Source organism: Cervus elaphus, chromosome 23 (assembly GCF_910594005.1).
Source record: "Cervus elaphus chromosome 23, mCerEla1.1, whole genome shotgun sequence".
NCBI classification, from domain to species: Eukaryota; Metazoa; Chordata; class Mammalia; order Artiodactyla; family Cervidae; genus Cervus; species Cervus elaphus.
The window spans coordinates 44,199,338-44,217,654 of NC_057837.1; the positions used below are offsets into that span (position 1 = coordinate 44,199,338).

The window sequence follows — 18,317 nt, forward strand, 5'->3', positions numbered from 1 at the left end:
TTCAAGCTGAGCAACATCTTTGTCTATGTGCTTTTTCTCTATTTAACAATTTTTTTTTCTCATTTATTTTTATTAGTTGGAGGCTAATTACTTCACAATACTGTAGTGGTTTTTGCCATACATTGACATGAATCAGCCATGGATTTACATGTATTCCCCATCCCGATCCCCCCTCCCACCTCCCTCCCCACCCCATCCCTCTGGGTCTTCCCAGTGCACCAGCCCAATCGAGAAGACTCTTGAGAGTCCCTTGGAATGCAAGGAGATCCAACCAGTCCATCCTAAAGCAGATCAGTCCTGGGTGTTCATTGTTTGGACTGATGTTGAAGCTGAAACTCCAATACTTTATCCACTTGATGTGAAGAGCTGACTCATTTGAAAAGACCCTGATGCTGGGAAAGACTGAGGGCAGGAGGAGGAGGGGACAACAGAGGATGAGATGATTGGATGGCATCACCAACTCAATGGACATGAGTTTGGGTAAACTCCAGGTATAGGTGATGGATAGGGAGGCCTAGCATGCTGCAGTTCATGGGGTCCCAAGGAGTTGGACATGACTGAGCGACTGAACTGAACTGATCCTTGGTATTACTTGTATTCAATTTTAAGCTTTCTGAAAAGCTGGTTTCTTCTCTTACTCATACCTCTCGTTCCGACTAATATTTTTCAAAATATTATGAATGATGTTAATCGTATCATTAAAAAGAGCCTCAGAGATTGTAAAGATTAGAAACATTATATACAGACCATGAGATATATACAGTATTTTGATAATATAAACCTGGTAGTATACACATGTCCATTTTATCTATTGAACTTCATCTTAACAATTAATTTTGATTAAGAAAAAATTTCAAATCAGAGCATGGTTCAATACTGAAACCACAATTTCTACAGTTGTCAATACCTGCACATTGTTATTGCTCACTGAATAGCATGACATGTGGGGTTAAAAATATAAACTGAATAAAATGTGGGTAAGTATAGTTGAATAAGCCACAAATGAATGAGGCCATCGACAAGAAACCTATGTTATATTGGACTTCATATAGATTTCCCCTCTCTTCTCCTTCATTTGTATCTCTTTTTCCCCATTTAATTGGGAATGTTTTTGTAATGGTTAAGTTTTGTAATTGTAATGTAATGTAATGTAATTGTGATGGCTAAGTTTTGATGTCAGTTTTACTAGGTTATGAGGCACCCAGACACTTGGTCAAATATGATTGGTTTGTCCGTGAAGGTGACTGTGGATGAGATGAACATTTCAATCAGCAGACTGAGCAAAGCACAAGGCTCTGCCCAATGTGAGTGGGCCTCCTCTAGTCAGCTGAAAGTTTGACTAGAGCAAAAAGACTGACCCTTCCCAAGAGAGAATCCTACAGGCAGTCTTCAAACTGGGACACTGAGGTTGGTCCTTTTGAGGGACTCCAAGTGAAGCAGGCCTTTTCTTGGATCAGGAGCCTGAGGGCCTTCCGTCTGTAGCCACGCTGTCTCCTTTCCGGGGTCTCCAGCACATTGACCATCCTGCAGATCCTGGTGCTCGTCAGCCTCCATGATCACATGAGTCAATTTCTTACAATAAACCTCATCCATATTATCAGTGACAATGAGATACACGGCAGGTTAAGCTCACCTCATGGGGGAGCAGAACCTGATCGCCAGGCCCTGGCAGGCAGGGCAGACCTCGGGAACCGGAAGTCAGCCCTCCCGACTTTTTTGCCTGGAATTCTGGGAAGCGCCGGCAATGGGTGCTGCAGGGGCCCCAGCTGGGCTGGGACCCCGGGGCAGCGGGCAGCAGGCAGGGCACGAGGGTGAAGGGAGTGCCCGGGTTCAGTAGACTGTTTCGGGAAGAGGACGGATTTGCACTCCCCGTATTTATGACCCCCAACCATCAGGTCAGAAGCCAAACCCCACTAGTCCTCTCACAGCCCACTGCGGCATTTCCCAACGTCTTCTTGCTGTCCCTTAGAACAGTGCAGGCTACGTGGTTGCTTTGACATGGTCAGGTTTCTCTTGGGGACGAAGCTGCGTTGTGTGGTTTCCGCGGTGTCCGGCGCGCCAGCGTCTGCCACAGGACATCACTCTTCATAGCGCAAACACAGCTTCGCGCTCAGCCCGAAGGAGGGAAGATGCTCTGAGGCTGTAGCAGTGGTTTCAGGTAAGCTGCTTGCAGAGTATGCCAGTTTTGAGATCCCTGGTTTCCAAGGCCCAACAGAGGTTTTAGAGGCGCAGCAGCCCGGTCTCTAGTTGCCGCGGGGCCCTTTTGTCGGCAGACTTTTGTACGGAAAAAGTGGGCTTGGCACGGAGTTTAGCGGCCTGTTTTTCTGTGAGGGAAGTGAGGCGGCGGGCAGCTGGGCCTCTCAGGAACTTGGCGCCTTCATTGAGCTGTTGAACAGCAGCGAACAGAACAGCTGGCACCTCTCCTTGTCCGTTCCCAAGTGTTTGCTGAGGCGGAGATTGGGGGAGTGGGGGTGGGTAGTGGGGTGGGGGCGGGGGTGGCTGGCTGCTTCCTCACCTTCATCAGGACTCCCAAGAGCACCTCGCCTGGAAGGGTGGGCTGTTTTCAGTTTCCACGGATTGATCTGCTGCCCTGTTTCGCCTTGGCCCTCCTATGCTCCATGGTCGGCCAGTCCATTGTGCTTCTCAGATCCTCAGCTCTCGCCAGAGGCAGCCCCTCCTCCAACCCAAGTCAGAACCCCAGAGTGTAACTCCCCAGAAAGAGCAAAAGCTTCCCCGGGCTTCCCTCCTGGTTGGGACCAGGGGAGGGCCTTTGGTTGCCAGATGCCCCCAGAAGATTCGTTGCCTTGTGCATTAACAGCAGGCTGGGGTCCCCTGTTTTCTCATCATGTCAGAGGCACTATGTGAAGATGGTCGTGTAATAGAGCCCTTAGCATGTGGCATGCTACACCCTACCCGTCTTGTATCCCAGCAGGTAGGTACAGGCAACTCCTTACCAGAGACTGCTAATAGTCCCTCAGCCATTGGTCAGCATTGCAATGGGCCTCTCCCTCAAGTGAGCGACTGTCAATGAGCCAGCATTATTGGGCCATTCAGCTAGTGGTGAGCAGAGTTGTGGTCATCAGGCAGAGTGAGGTAAGAGGCAGATCCCCACCTTCTGCCAGGACCCTCCAGCTTACCTGGTCCTGGCCAGCAGTTGAGCCAGGGTCCCAGGGAACAGGCTGGGGTCTGTGTTCTTTGGGGCTCCAGAACCCTTGCCAAGTCTGCCAACTGGCTAGGTCCAGGCCTTGAGGCAGCAGTGAACCTTGCCCCCTTCCCTGTTTCTGCAACCTCAGGGAAGCAGCCATCTGTATAGGGTGCAGTTTGCTTGACCTGCCTCTGCTGTGTGTGTGGCCTGAGGAGCCCGAGGGCCAGTTGGGTCCTGGGTGCCCAGCTTCCTCAGCGATGACAGCTGGGCAGGGTGTGGGACCTGGTCCTGAGGGAGCCACCAGCTGAGATCTGCTCTTCAGCAAGAGTCTGGACCTCAGAGGGTAACAGTCGTGCCTAGGGGACTGTGCCCTTTCTTGTCAGAATGCAGAATAACAGTTGCTTGATAGATATATACAGGAATTGTTGTTACCCGACCATGACCTGAGCTCAGGAACAAAGACTCTGACACTAAGATGTTTGCAACAACTCACCCATCCCTCCCTCCCTCCCCCTAGGAAAGGGCTTTGCTAAGAGCTCTTGGGGAGTTTGGGGTGTTTAAGGCATGAGCCTCCATCTCTTTGTGGGGGCCCTGCAGTAAACCTTTTTCTGCTCCAAACACCGACATTTTGGTGGGTGTTTGGCTTCTCTGTGGGTATGGCACATGGACTTGCATTTGGGTGACACTCAGATATGTGTATATTCTGTTAAAAAACCACTTGAAAAACTGTGATGTTCCTCTGTCATATCAGCCAGAATGCAGATGCAGGAGGAGGATCAACTAGTCGGAAGTTTGGGGATAAAATCTTCTCATCTTTCTGCAAGCAGTTTTCAGGAAGAGGAGTGTGGAGCCAGCCGAGAGAGGAGGTCAGCACTGAGAGCCTGGTGTGTGGAGCCTCTGCCCAGGAGCTCCCATCCAGAATCTGCTGCTGGAGAAAGAGGCTTGAAGATCAGTAGTGGTTGACTGAGACTCAGGAGCATTTATAGATTTAGCTTCCCTTCCCTGACCCTCCTCACATTCTGGTGTCTCTGCCTTAGACTGTCAGAGCCAGGATGAAACATTTGCAACTACTAGCCCTCAGGATGAAAGGGTGGGAGCTGCTGCAGTTGTCAGAGGCAGCAGGCACATCTCTGGTGGATGTACTGAGCATTTGGAAAGGCTGATCACAAGTTCAAGGGAAGCAGATGTTGCCCCTGGGCTCCATCTTTGCACTGCTAGACATAGTGGACATTTGAGCTGCTTGACATGGAAGAGAGAGAGTCTCTTCAGAAGATTTTGTTTTTATTAAAAATAATAAATAATATTATTCTCAGATGCTTGATGAACTTTGGAGATATGCTTTTTATATCATGCATATAAACCATTTGGATGTCAAAAAAGAGGGACATTATATAATAATAGAGGGAGCAATTCTTCAAGAAGACATAACAATCCATATGCATATGTATTTTCCAATAGAAAATCAAAATAAATGAAAAAAAATGATAGAACTATAAAGAGAAATGGATAAATTTACTCTTTCAGTAGGGGATTTCAAGACACCTCTGTCAGTAATTGACAGGTAAAGCAGGCACAAAATCAGTAAGGATATAATTTAACAGCACCATCAATCAACTGGATTTCAAGAACATCACATTACCCATTTTTTGAAGTTTACATGGAACAGTTACAAAGATAGACCATATTCTATGCATAAAACGTACATTAACAAATATAAAAGTATAGAAATCCTACAATGTAGGCTCTTATAATTAGATTGAACTGGAAATTAATAACAGACAGATGGCTGGAAAACCTAGGATATCAGATAAACACACTTTTAAACATTAATGACACATGAGTCAAAGAAGAAACTCAAGAAAAGTTATTAATAAAAGTATTTTAAGCCAAATAAATAAAAATTATACTTTTCAAAATAAAAATCAATTGAAATGTGAATTTAAAAGTAAAACATCAAAATTTGTGAGATGTAGCAAAGGAATACTTAAAAGAAAACTCAAAGCATTGAATTCATATATCAGAATGAAGGTAGAGCTTAAATTCATAATGTTCTCTTCCCCTTTATGAAACTAGAAAAAGGAGAGGAATACAAATTTAAGGAGTACAGAAGTGAAGCATTAGAGCATAAAGGAATGAAATTGAAAATAGGAAAACATTATAGAAAGTCAACAACATCAAAACCTGATTATTTGAAGAGATAATAGAAATGATAATCCACTAGCCAGGCTAAACAAGAAGAAAATGAGAGAAGATAAAGTTACTAATATAAGAGATGAAATTAGGGCCATTACTAATGATCCTACAGGCATTAAAAGGATAATACAAGAATAATATGAACAATTCTATGACTTAAATTTAGATAACTTAAATCAAATGTGTTAATTCCTTGAAAGACACAATGTAATAAATTTCCCATAAAGAGATGTAGATAATATGAAGAGGGCCATATGGATTAAAGAAACTGAATTAATAATTACTTTCCAAAATGAAAGCATCAGACCTAGATGGTTTCACTGGTGACTTCCACCAAACATTTAAAGAAAAAAACAAAAACATTTCTCAGCAATTTATTTCAGAAAATAAAAGCAGATGTAATAGTTTCTATCATTCTATGAGGGCTGCATTACCCTAACACCAAAACAGACAGAGATATTGCAGGAAAGGAAAACTACAATATCTTTTATAAATATGGAAGCAACAGTCTGAACATAATATTAACAATATGAATTCAGCACTGTCAGAATTACATTCCACAACAAAGTGGGATTTATCTCAGGTATACAAAGATGGCTCAAGATTTGAAAATCAATTAATGTAATTCATCATATCAACAGGCTAAAGAATAAAAATTGTATGTATCATTTCTATTATCTCTTCAATTGATGCAGAAAAAGCATTTGATAAAATCCAACAGTTAATTCATCATAAAAACTCTTTGAAAACTAGGAATAAATCTAAAAGTCTACAGCTAACATTATGCATAACTGTGGGGAACTAGAGGCTTTTTGCCTAAGATGAAGGACAAAGCCAAGATGTCCCCTTTTATCACTCCTGTTGTTTTTCAGTTGCTAAATCTTGTCTGACTCTTTACGACCTGGTGGACTACAGCATGCCAGGCTTCCCTGTCCTTCACTGTCTCCTGGAGTTTGCTCAAACTCCTATTCAACATCAAATTGGAAGTCTTAGTTAATGCAATAAAATGAGAAAAGGAAATAAAAGTATACAGATTGGATTGAAAAACTAAAATTGTTGACAGATGATGTGATTGTTTACATTGAAAATTAAAAAAAAAAACTCATGAAAATAATAAGTAATTATGGAAAGTTTCAGGATATAAGGTTAATATCCAAAGGCAATTGCTTCCCTAAATAAACAGCAACAAACAATTGGATATTAAAATTAAAAATGTAATACTCTTTATGTTAGCAACAAAAGAGGCATGTGGTTAGAAATAAATCTAACAAAATATGTACAAGATCTATATAAGAACTATAGATGAAACAAAAAAGTTAAACAACTAGATAAATGGAGAGACATTCTATGTTCATTGGTCAAAAGACTCAACACTTTCAAGACATCAGCTATTCCCCACTTGATTTATAGATTCAATGCTACTGGGAAGAATTCCCAGCATGCCATTTTGTAGATATCAACACAGTGATTCTAAGTTTCATATGGGAAGAAAAAAAACCTAGAATGGGCAACACAATACCAAAGGAGAACAAAATTGGAAACTTACACTGCTCAACTTCCAGCACTTTTGTGGTTTTGAGTGGACTTGCCCTGTTGAGGATGTCTGTATGCTGTCTTCTCTCCTCTGCTTATTTTCACGTTCTCTCTTTTCCTGAGCTTCCCATTCAAACTAGCCTGTCTGTCTTGGTATGGATCAATGCTTCCCATTATTTCCTTTCATCAAAATGAACCTTCTAGCTTTTCCAGATAAGATACATTAATGTATATAATGAAATAGTGAATAAAGATATCATTGTCATCATAAAAGCAGAGAGTGACCTGGATTAAAATCCTTGGTTTCAGTCCTGTGATTTTCAGGATCTGTTCATCTCCACAGAACTCTCCTCTATCTTTGTCTTAAATTAAGGTATAAGGATTATCAGAAATAATAGGTGTGAAATGGCTTCATTCTAAAAATATAAGCTATTATATTTTTTCAACTAAAGATCTCATAGGCTCTAAAATGATATGAGCCAAAGCCGTAAATAATAAGGGGTAATTTTAAGGCATTATGTGAATTTGTGAGAAAAGATTGTTTTAAGATCACCCAGCTTTTGGTTCCTCTCTAAGTTAGTCTCTAGAATCTAAATGCCTTATTCTGCTTACTTATATGTGCATAGAGACCATATTTTACATCACAGCACCCCTGTCCTGAGTATTTGCAGATGGCAGCAATGGGAATCTCCTTTGTAATGCAGCTTCCTCATCATCAGAACTGAAATGGTATCATACATAGGTAATTTCATTCCCAGAATTTTTATATAAGCAGGAGAGCTGCTTGGCATAACTTTGCCTGTTGCTCTTCAGTTTGTGGCTCATATGACAAGATGAATTTGGAAGGAAAGGCCAAGACACTAGTAGATGAACTTTATGAAATTTAATTTAAACATGTCGGGATGATTTTTCATTGGAAGATTTTAAGTCTCAAAGATATCTCCTTCAAGATAGAAATCAGTTTCCCAGTCAGGTTTATGATCAATGTTTAAAATAAACTGTAAAAAAATTACCTAAAAAATTAGCCTATTTATAAATCCTCTTTATTTTCTTATAGATAATGTGTTTGGGAGAAGGATGGATTTTGTTTTTATAAACCCATTACTTGTGTTGTCCATTTTGATACTGAAATTTAATTTTCAAATAAAATATTCTGTTAAACAGAATATTCAAATACACCAGCATTAATATTTTGCAGAAAATCTAATCTCTTTTTCTACTTGGTTTTATGTTGAAATACAAGAAAGTCTGTAACTCAGAATACTGAAGCTAAAGAAACAAAGTCATTTGTTCAGGTGTATAAATGAAATTGCACCTAACAATGGGATAGTCATATTAGTTTCATATTTGGCTCGACAAATTTGAATTATAAATACATGACTTTCATTTCTTGTATCTGTAAACAGTGACTGAAAATGGGAAGGACTTAGTTGTTAGAGATCAGATTAGACCACTGATTCTTTTTCAAGCATTTTCAGAAAACAGAATTTACATCATTCATAGTATTTAAAATGCCAAGGAACAGCCAGACTGTGATGTCAGCTGGCCTTCTAACACCTGGATTTTAATCACATCTTTTTTTTTTCCTAATCTGGTAGAAAAACATACTGAAATTTAGAAACTGCATTCTATGAGTTTTAACTGTGGACAGATCTCAGAATACCGATGGTACAAGTGCACTGAGCAGTTACGTTAACTTCAGGGGCTTGTGACTTACCTTCCTTTCCAAAGAACTGCATCTTTAATTACTATTTGTTCAGAAAAGCTTTGAACATTTTAGTAGTAGAGCAAGAAGGCCAACTGACAGGGGAACTATCTCATCTCTTTTCTGTTTCCAGAAGATATAAGATCATTCAGATTTCAAGTGAGAAACCCTTCTTTAAACAGGAGCGAACAGCAGCATCTGTGCACAGCAAATCCTGAACCAGCACCAGCTCTTTCCTATATTTTAGAGTGTGCACACTTCCTCTTATCTTGTTTTTCATTTCATCATCTCCTGCAGCAAGTCACAGTCAGAAGGACTACTTTGTAATCATTTTGATTTATCTATAAGCAGGATGTATGCAAAATCCCTTATGAACTCATCCTCATAGATTTGTAGCTCAATTAAGCTGATTCAATTAGTCTACATAGGCTGGCTGAAGAGCATAGACAGTTCAAATCCCAAAAGATGCCAGGATCTCATGCAGTTTATGACTTAAAAAGGGCTCATTTCCTTCCACTGATATATATTTTTTAAGACACTTAGAAAGGAAGCTACATATCTGAGGAATGCTGTAACTGCAGTTGAATTTTGCAGCCCCCATTTCCTCCATGTACCATCTTTTAGGAACATGGGTTCAGATTTGGTACATACAGTAAATATCCTCATTATTTGGTACCTAAAAGACCGAAACTCTTTTAACTCATGTCTACCCAGATGAAAAAGTGAGGAAACTTAATTGTCAACAACCGCTTTGATTACCACTACTCCAAAGATTTCCAGGGTACATAAAATTAATGCGGGGAACTACTGCGTCCTTGGGGCTTCCTAGGTGGTGCTAGTGGTAAAGAACCTGCCTGCCAATGCATGAGACTTAAGAGACACGGGTTCGATCCTTGGGTAAGGAAGATCCCCTGGAGGAAGGCATGTTAACCCACTCCAATATTCTTGCCTGGAGAATCTCATGGACAGAGGAGAGAGCCCTGGTGGGCTACAGTCCATGGGGTCACAAAGAGTCAGAAACGACTGAAGTGATTTAACTTGTGTTGTCCATTTTGTCCAAGCACTGAGTCCTTGAGAGCCTGTCTGATCCCAGACACAGCAGCTTTACTTATGCTTTCATATGCTTTACTGAGTATGAATCTCACTATCCTATGAGGATGGTCCCCAAAGAAAGAATGGCTGAGATATTTTTAAAGAATGAAAGTGGGAGAGAGAGAAGGCAAAGAAGAGGAGAAGAACCTGCCCAAGAGTGGACGGCTTCTATGTAGCATATTCAACAATTCATCCAATGTGGCTAGAAGAGCCAGACGAATATATAGTTTGTCTGAGAGCAAAACCTATACTGTTTGCCACTCTTACTCTATCCTAGCACCTGTGAAAGAGACTGACGAAATTCCCTTTACCGTTTGGAAACACAGCAAGGAATATTTCCCCACACCCTGCAGGCAGAGGTGGTCATCCACCTGAGGGGTGGCCTGGGGAGTTTTATCACTTCACAGTCAGGCCACCAGACCTTTCTCAGGGACCTCCCCTCTCTTTCCCTACCCAGAGGCTGAAGGAAGGACTCAGGAGAGAGCAACGCCACTCAGTGGAGGGCCCAGGTCTCTGGAACGTCACACAGGAGGCTGTCCTGGAGGCGCTGCCTGGTGAGTCACCTGAGCAGGAGGTCCCGTGTACTGGGGGAGGCTACAGGGCCCTGGGAGCAGCTGCTGGAGTAGCTGGCTGTGTGGCTGGCACAGGCACATATATATGCAGCAGCTCTGCACACCTCCACCCCCACTAGCCTGTTTCCACCCAACAAATCCTACTCGTGTAAGAGCCTCTCGGAAAATAGTGCCCCCATCCCTCAAGGCACCAGGAGGCACCTTGAGGAAAGAATAAAGTGGCCAGTCTATTTTATCCTTGAAACTATTATGCATGGATGCAAGCAAGACATACCATCACTTACTATTCGGTGTAAAGCTGTGAGAGAGCATCAGCTTTGTCCCCACATTCCCAAATGCCGACAAACACTTCTAATCTCTGTGGAAAACCTAGACCAACAGATGTCTCCAGAGACAGTGCCAATGAAAACTTCACCTCCTCATAGATTTCTGTAACCGCAGGCCTCGAGTTGAGTTCCCAGGCCAATAAATTATAATACCCACAACAGGATAACATCTCCTTGATGTTGTCATGGTTATTAATACAGTTACTATTGAGAATTCTTTTAGCTGCGTGCTTGACTAAGACGCGAGTTTATCTTCACAGCATCCCTGGAAGGCAGACAGGTGATGACTTTTATTAACACCGTTTTTGTGATGGAGGAACCAGAAAAGAGAAATGCAAAGGCATTTCCCAGCATAATGCAGCAAATCTAGAGCAGACTGAAGTTTGGAACTCCCAGTGCTTCGAGTGTTGGTGCTCAAGTAGGCAATGATTCACATTCATGGTATAACAGGGTCAGAATTCCTGTTGTGGAGAAAGATTTTCCCCAAGGTCGAAAGAGAGAAGTCTTAATGGCCTTGGTGGTAGATTTTAAAGACTTTATGACACATTTATTATTTGTTTATCTGTAAAGGCATATCCTAATAGAGCTGTTTAAGCGGAAGAGGGACCAGCTTGACACAGATTTCTTACAAAGGACTTTCAGTGTTGATCTGTTAAGGATACAGAAGTGTTCCCCAGTATTTGCAACAAATTATTGTGAGTTTATTTCTTCATTGGGAAAACTTAGCATAGTGAGTTGGATTGCTCTCGAGGCAAGGGATTACTGCCCGAGGCACACTCGCTCCTTGTCCCTGCCCCTGCTGTTGCAGAGGCTTGCTGGGCAGGATGGTAAAAGCCATCCTCTTCAGTCAGTGGTACCTTCCAACCTGTCTTATCTGATGCGTGCTCCTGCCACATACAAACACTATAAACCTTTTGTACCTCAGCCTACTCCTTGCCCCACAAGCTCCCTACAGCTACTCTTTTCTTCACACATTTAATTATGTTTATTGCAGCCACTTGGAACAACTTTGCCTTCCTGTTAACCTGTATGTCAGAGTCCCTTTTCATCCTGAAAATACTTAACTTTGGCATACTTTCTCTTGAATCCCCAAATTACCTTCGTGTAAGTCATCCACTTCCTCTCCTGCTTCTCATAAGACTTATCAATGACTTGTGAAGTCTTGAAACATAGAAACTGTTATATTCATTTTTTGTTTGTTTTTATTTTCTGTAAGAGTTAGCACAGTGTTTTCTATGTGGCACATGTTCAGTAAGCAGTTCTCTTGTTCAGTCAGTTTTTAATGTAGTTTCTTCAAATGTTTCTTACAGAGAAGAGGCAGAATTAGATTTGCAATGAGACATGAATTCTTTATAAGACATGTGAGGGTAACCGGATCTAGAAAAACCAAAATGTATTTGGTGGCACTAGACCATTTGTACTAAGGATTTTTGTTTATTTGACTATAAATGCTTATTTATTTCATTTGAAATGCATGTTAGAATTTCAAGTTTTCCAAATAAGTTGCTAACAAATCTGATGTTATTTTCACTAGGTTTGTATGTCATGTTCTCTTGCTGACTCTTTAAAATCATAGCCACCTATCAGTAATGCCTGAGATTTTCCCGAAGAGTCCCTTTTAGAAAGGTTGGAAGGTACATTCTTGTTCCTAGAGGTATAGTTACACTAAATAAAAAACAGCAAAAATTTTAAAAATGATTACGAAGCTGAGCTCTCCTAGGGACAAAATATAAGTCATTAGGGTTGGAAGAAAATGATCATTATAAGTTGCTGGGTTTAGAAGAGCTGTCACTCCAAAAAGAATAGCATAAAAATGAAGGTGATTTTAGCAGTTTGTCTAGTTTATTATGTAACCAGGATACGACTGCACTGGATTATCGCCAAACGTTTGTGCTGTCAGGAAGTTTTATCCTTTGAAATGCATATGTTGTTGTTTAGTTGCTCAGTTGTGTCTGACTCTTTTGTGACTCCCATGGACTGTAGCCCATCAGGCTTCTCTGTCCATGGGATTCTCCAGGCAGGAAAACTGGAGTGGGTACTATTTTCTTCTCCAGGGGAACTTCCTGATCCACGAATTGAACCTGTGTCTCCTGCGTTGGCAGGTGGATTCTTTACCACTGAGCCACCAGGGAAACCTTGAAATTCTCATAAAATCACTCAAATCTCCATCATATATTTGATGGAAAACTCAATACCACATTGCTAAGAATTGTTTGGAGAGTTGGGGTGGGATGGGATGAATTTGCTTTAATGAAGTTCATGGTGCATCATACCCTCTTATTTTTTTTTATTTTTTATTAATTTTTTTTCATACCCTCTTATAATTCCCTTTATTCCATGTACTTACAGATATTAGACATCAGTGTAATCCATCCATATTCAAAGTTACAAAAATTTATCAGAGAGTAAAGATATCACAGAAATAAAGCTGGCTGTTATTGGTGTTTCATTCAAAAGACTCTACTATAGCTAATATTGGAGAAGGAAATGGCAACCCACTCCGGTATTCTTGCTTGGAGAATCCCACAGACAGAAGCGGGCTATAGTCAATGGGGTCTCAAAGAGTCTGACCTGACTAAAGTGACTGAGCACACGTGCACTATAGTTACTATAAACAAACAAACAACAACAACAAAAAAAAAAAAAAATAGGGGGAGGGTTTCTGATGGGATTGGGGAATTTAATTTAAAAGCCAGTCCTTAAGCGTAGGATCTCCAGGCTGTGTTATAAAGCTTCACTCTGGAGTGTTGCCATTGCCAGGGTTGTGCTGCCAAGAAATCTGTACCTATTGTTTTTCAGTGTAAATTCCAAATTCCTGGGAGGAACCTGCATGGCCATCTTATGCCACAGACAAGGGGGGCATAGGCGGAGCGCAGTTGGCCAAGATGCTTTTGCTGACATTGAAGACACAGTCTCATGGGGAAAATGGTAGTAATTTTAATATTCAGTATGTGAGTAATCCTTGTCTCTGTGCATTCAGGCTGCTATAACAGAATGGACTAAGACATATTGATGAAATACTTGCCCTGGGTACTGGGAGTGGGGGAAGGTGGGCTGATGGTCACACTGGTGTTTTCAGATCCAGAAGACAGTGGGTGATGATGACAAGGTGTCATCTTCAAATAGGAGGGCGTTTCGAGGAGGACAGTGAGACTCACATTTGCCGAGCGTCATGTCTGTAGCAAACCTAAGAGCCATGTCATGACCTGACCCGTGTCATACCTGAACAGAGCTTGAGGTAGCAGAGGTTCATACATGTCTACAGACTATTAGGTTCAAAGCTGTAACCTGAGATTAGGACAATACAATAGAACGTACAAGATCTAACAGAATATATTACCAGATAACAAATATATTTTCTTCATTAAAGTATAATCCTGGAATAAGTCACTGGATGAGTTTAATAACAGATTGGAAATGACAGAAGAAAATCAGTGCACTTAGATATGAGTCAATTTATATTGCTCAGTTGAGGAAAAATGAGAAAATTTAAATATTTATAGTAGGTAATTGCAAAATTACCTGAGAAATAGGCATATTCATCGTTAGATGAAAGCTTTAACAGAAAAATCAAATAAAAATTTAACAACATGAGCAATAAATTTAGCTTTGTGAGTATTTATAAAATTATATACCCAATTTCTACAGTTAAAAGGATTGGGTGGGTGGGGAAGGATTTGAACAGCTAGGCTTACACCCATCTGACTAATATCCAGGCTCCTGACTTCTAGAAGAGGGAACCCCTTACCACCTTGCTAGCCAGACAGGCTGCACTCTAACAAGTTTGGCTTGAGTTACATGTTTACTCTTGTATGGTCATCAAGCAGCCTGAGTCTTAGTCCCCATTGATACTAGAAATGTCGTGGCATACCAAAATTCTTCATGTGACCTGGGCAGGAAAGAGCATTGAATGAAATGACCATGGACACCCAGAGTCTGGGACCAAGACCATGACTTACCTGGACAGAGGACAAGCAGGTGTGAACATGGCATCGTCACTTTTCTATCCTGTTGGTCTGTCCTTGATGACCAATTCACACCTAAAGGATGTTTTCATGCGTTTTCCCTCAGTAAACTCTGCCCAGTGAACCCAAAGGGAGGTTGTTCTAAGATACACTAGAGGCAAATTCTGAGACATGTTCTCCTGTGAAGTAATAGAAAAAAATAAAGAAGGGAAGGAGAAAAAGGAAACTTTCTTAGAAACTTGCTTTCATTTATATATCTCTTCCTATTTTCCCTGAGGACTTCAATATACTGGTGTTAGAAACAAAAACAGAGATTTATGAATTCTGCAGGATGAATACTTGAAGTCATAACACTTGCCACTGTGAAGTGTTATCAGATTTCTTCCCCACAGAAGCTGTGCGACCAGAGAGCACCTGGCAGCGAGTCAGTTCCTGGTGCGGCTCAGCTAGCGTGACCCTGATGAGAACCCAGACTCCGGTTCCGGTGTGGGATTCACGAACACTTTGAGTGTGGGCTCAGTCTCTCTTCTACTACTGGAATGTGAGTCGCATGCTGAATTAATTAGCAAAAATAAAACCAAAACAGAGCTTTAAGCCTGTTTTGGCTCTTTCTAGTTCTCTCAATTCATTTTATTTTCATTGGCATATTTTATTTTCATATCTTGATCCAAGGCTCATTTGCATAGGATTTATTTGCATACTCAGATCATTTTGAGGAATAGACGACTTACAAAGCACTATGAATCAGTTATTCCAAGTAATCCTTGATTAAGGTGTGTCCTTAGAATCGGATAGAATTCCCCGTTTTTTATTCTTAAATCCCATCTGGCTAGCTTCCTCTTACTCACAGCTCTTCTTTTGCCTCTCCACAGATGTGAAGAACACCTTCTATTTCTTGCTTTAAGTTAGTGCTATTTATATTTCAGAAATTCCAGATCTCTTTGCAAGCCCTTTGAGACCCAGTGGCGAGAATGAATTACCCTCAGCTGTCTGTCTCTCTCCTGACAGGTTGGCCTGGAAAGCCGCTCGCCTGGAGCTGAATGCATTGTTATTTCACTATCTGAGCCAGCAAGAGCCAGTTTTACAAATTTCTAACAGAAGGCATAAAAGGAATTCCAAGAGAAACTGATTTTTCCCTTTTTTAAAAAATTCTTGACTTGGACCAAATTAGTAGGGACTGACATATTTGAAGTGCTTAATGTACATACTGTTGTATTCCTTTGAAATTTAATCTTATAGTCACTGCTCCCGGGAGAAATATATTAAAGTTTATTGGCAAACACATATCCTCTGATTTCTTTCTACCCTGAAATAAAAAGATGAGTTAGGGTGTCACACATACATGAGCACTGAGTGTTTGGTATAGCTCTCATCTTGCAAGCCCAAGTAGTGATTGGTACCCCCGCAGAGACTAATTACAATACCTGGGCTCAAATCATACAATTTTAAATTAGTAGAATGCTTAAACTGAGTATTTAAAGCAGCCAAAACATGTATAACTGCTACAGTAATGAAATAACAGGAAGATATCTGAAGTGAATATTAGTAAATGTTATCTGTAGTCAGTTCAGTTGCTCAGTGGTGTCCAATTCTTTGCGGCCCCATGGACTGCAGCACGCAAGGCTTCCCTGTCTATCACCAACTCCCAGAGCTTGCTCAAACTCACGTCTGTTGAGTCAGTGATGCCCAATTAATATGGAAACACATTTTCTATTATTCATCCTAGAAATGTATCTGCTCTGTTCTGATTATAATAATTACGCAGCTCATGATATAGTGTTAATCCAGGAAGTCAATGCAGCATTTCTCCACTATTTCCTTGTTACTTGAGTAAGCTAAAGGCAAGCAAGTGAATAATTGAGATGCTTAGAGCTGTCCAGGTACCCCAGGGAATGTCGGGATAAACAGACTTCCCTACCATTAGCCCTCAACATCCTCCATTTACATTGAATGATCATGTTTAAGCAGAGAGAATTTCCAACCCTGTTATTAACTTGTGAATCACTAAAAATTGCAATCTTGCCTCTATTTGAATTTTTAAAATTAACTTTTATTATAATGCTTTCCCCAAATAATAGCAGTCATAATGGAATTATTTCAATAATAATGAATATTTATTTAGCTCGTTGGAATGTGCCAAATGTCTGTTAAGCATTTTTTTTCAATACTTAATTCTCATAACCACCACTCCATTGGCAGCTCCATTGTACAGGCAACAAGATATATGGAGGCTTGAATGAATAATGGATGCATCTGGGCTTCAAATGGAGGCATCCTTCACCCAATGCCTGAAGTCTTAGATAATGCTTTTGTTAGTCCTAAGTTTTGTAATAATAAATAATAATTTAATGAAAAGATTTCTAAGTTCTCCTTTAAAGTGCTTAATGTAACAAGTTTCTTAGTAATCACTTTTGAGATCCTTGAACTTGGATCTCATCCTAGAGTCAAATGAGTCAAATGTACCTTCCACTAGAGGAAGTAATGGCACCCCACTCCAGTACTCTTGCCTGGAAAATCCCATAGACAGAGGAGCCTGGTAGGCTGCAGTCCATGGGGTCACAAAGGTCGGACACGACTGAGCGACTTCACTTTCTTTCTTTCTTAAAGGAAGTCCTGTTGATGTCATCATTTAGCTTTTCTCTAATACATTCAATTCTCTCATTCTCCTATGAACATTTCTTACTGTATTACAAAAAAAAAGGGGGGCCCTGCTAAGTGGTATCCAGGGGCCACTGGGCAGCACATTTTCACAACTTTCTCTCTATAATCAGAGACAGCTTTTCAGAACACAAGTTGGTTGTTAAATACCCACTCAAGACAGTCCAGTGGTGTCCCATGGACCTTACACCACAACACTTAACAGCACAACACAACATCACAACGCTTAAAATGGGTTTAGGGTTGGGTGTGGTCAGCCCATGGAGGACCAGCCTTCTACACTTCACCCACCTAGCTCTTTTCCTTCCAGCCCTGCTGCCCTTCTTCTCAGCCCCGCTGTGACTGCTTTCCAGCCTATGCTGCTCTCCTCCGTCTCCACCTCCACCTCCACTTAAGAGTGTCCTCTTCCACTCCAACCCCTGCTCACCCCAAGACGCAGGCTGCATTGTTGTTCTCCACACAAAGCTTCCCTGACCTCCCTGAATGCTGCCGTCTCCCTGTGACCATCTGGTATAATTTCGTCTCTCATCGCATTTCCCTAGACACATCAAATCTGCGCCTGCACTGTGTGCTTCACAAGGGCACGTACACAAGACACAACCGAGAAAACATCAGCATCAAGATGTAAATGCTTCAAGCTGATACAAAAAGCACAAAAGTAAAACAGAAATGTGGGCCAAAAATACATAGTGACATTGCATAAAAAATAAAACCCAGATTGGCAATAAAAATATAAAGAATTTTCATCATCAGTAGTGGCTAGGAGCATAAAAACCAACACCACAATGCCATCTTATTCATTTGGCATCTAATTTAATCTGAAAGTAATGAGAATATGGATAAGCAGGATATTTTATATATTGCTATTGGGAGTAAATTTGAACTACAGTATGGAACAAAATGTGTCATTTCTATTTAAGTACAATATTTGTATTCCTTATGAAATAGCAGTTCCACTCCTGGTAATATATTTAATAAAAACCACCTCACATGTTAAGAGAAGAAACTTGTAAGACTGTTCATAGTTGCAAATAGCAAAATGTCTGTGAAAATCCTTTGATAGGATAGTGGATTAAAAAAGGAATCAATTAGTAAAATGATTTTGATCAGTCCGTTACTGTAGAATAT

The 18,317-nt window shown here is 40.8% G+C and overlaps 1 long non-coding RNA gene across 1 annotated transcript; it reads left to right on the forward strand.

Moving 5' to 3' along the window:
• Window positions 1–1,779: 1,779 nt before the first annotated feature.
• LOC122682141 lies at window positions 1,780–13,477 on the forward strand. The gene is made up of 3 exons (XR_006337227.1): window positions 1,780–2,158; window positions 10,126–10,222; window positions 13,366–13,477. It is a non-coding gene; the product is annotated as an uncharacterized LOC122682141 (long non-coding RNA).
• Window positions 13,478–18,317: the final 4,840 nt, after the last annotated feature.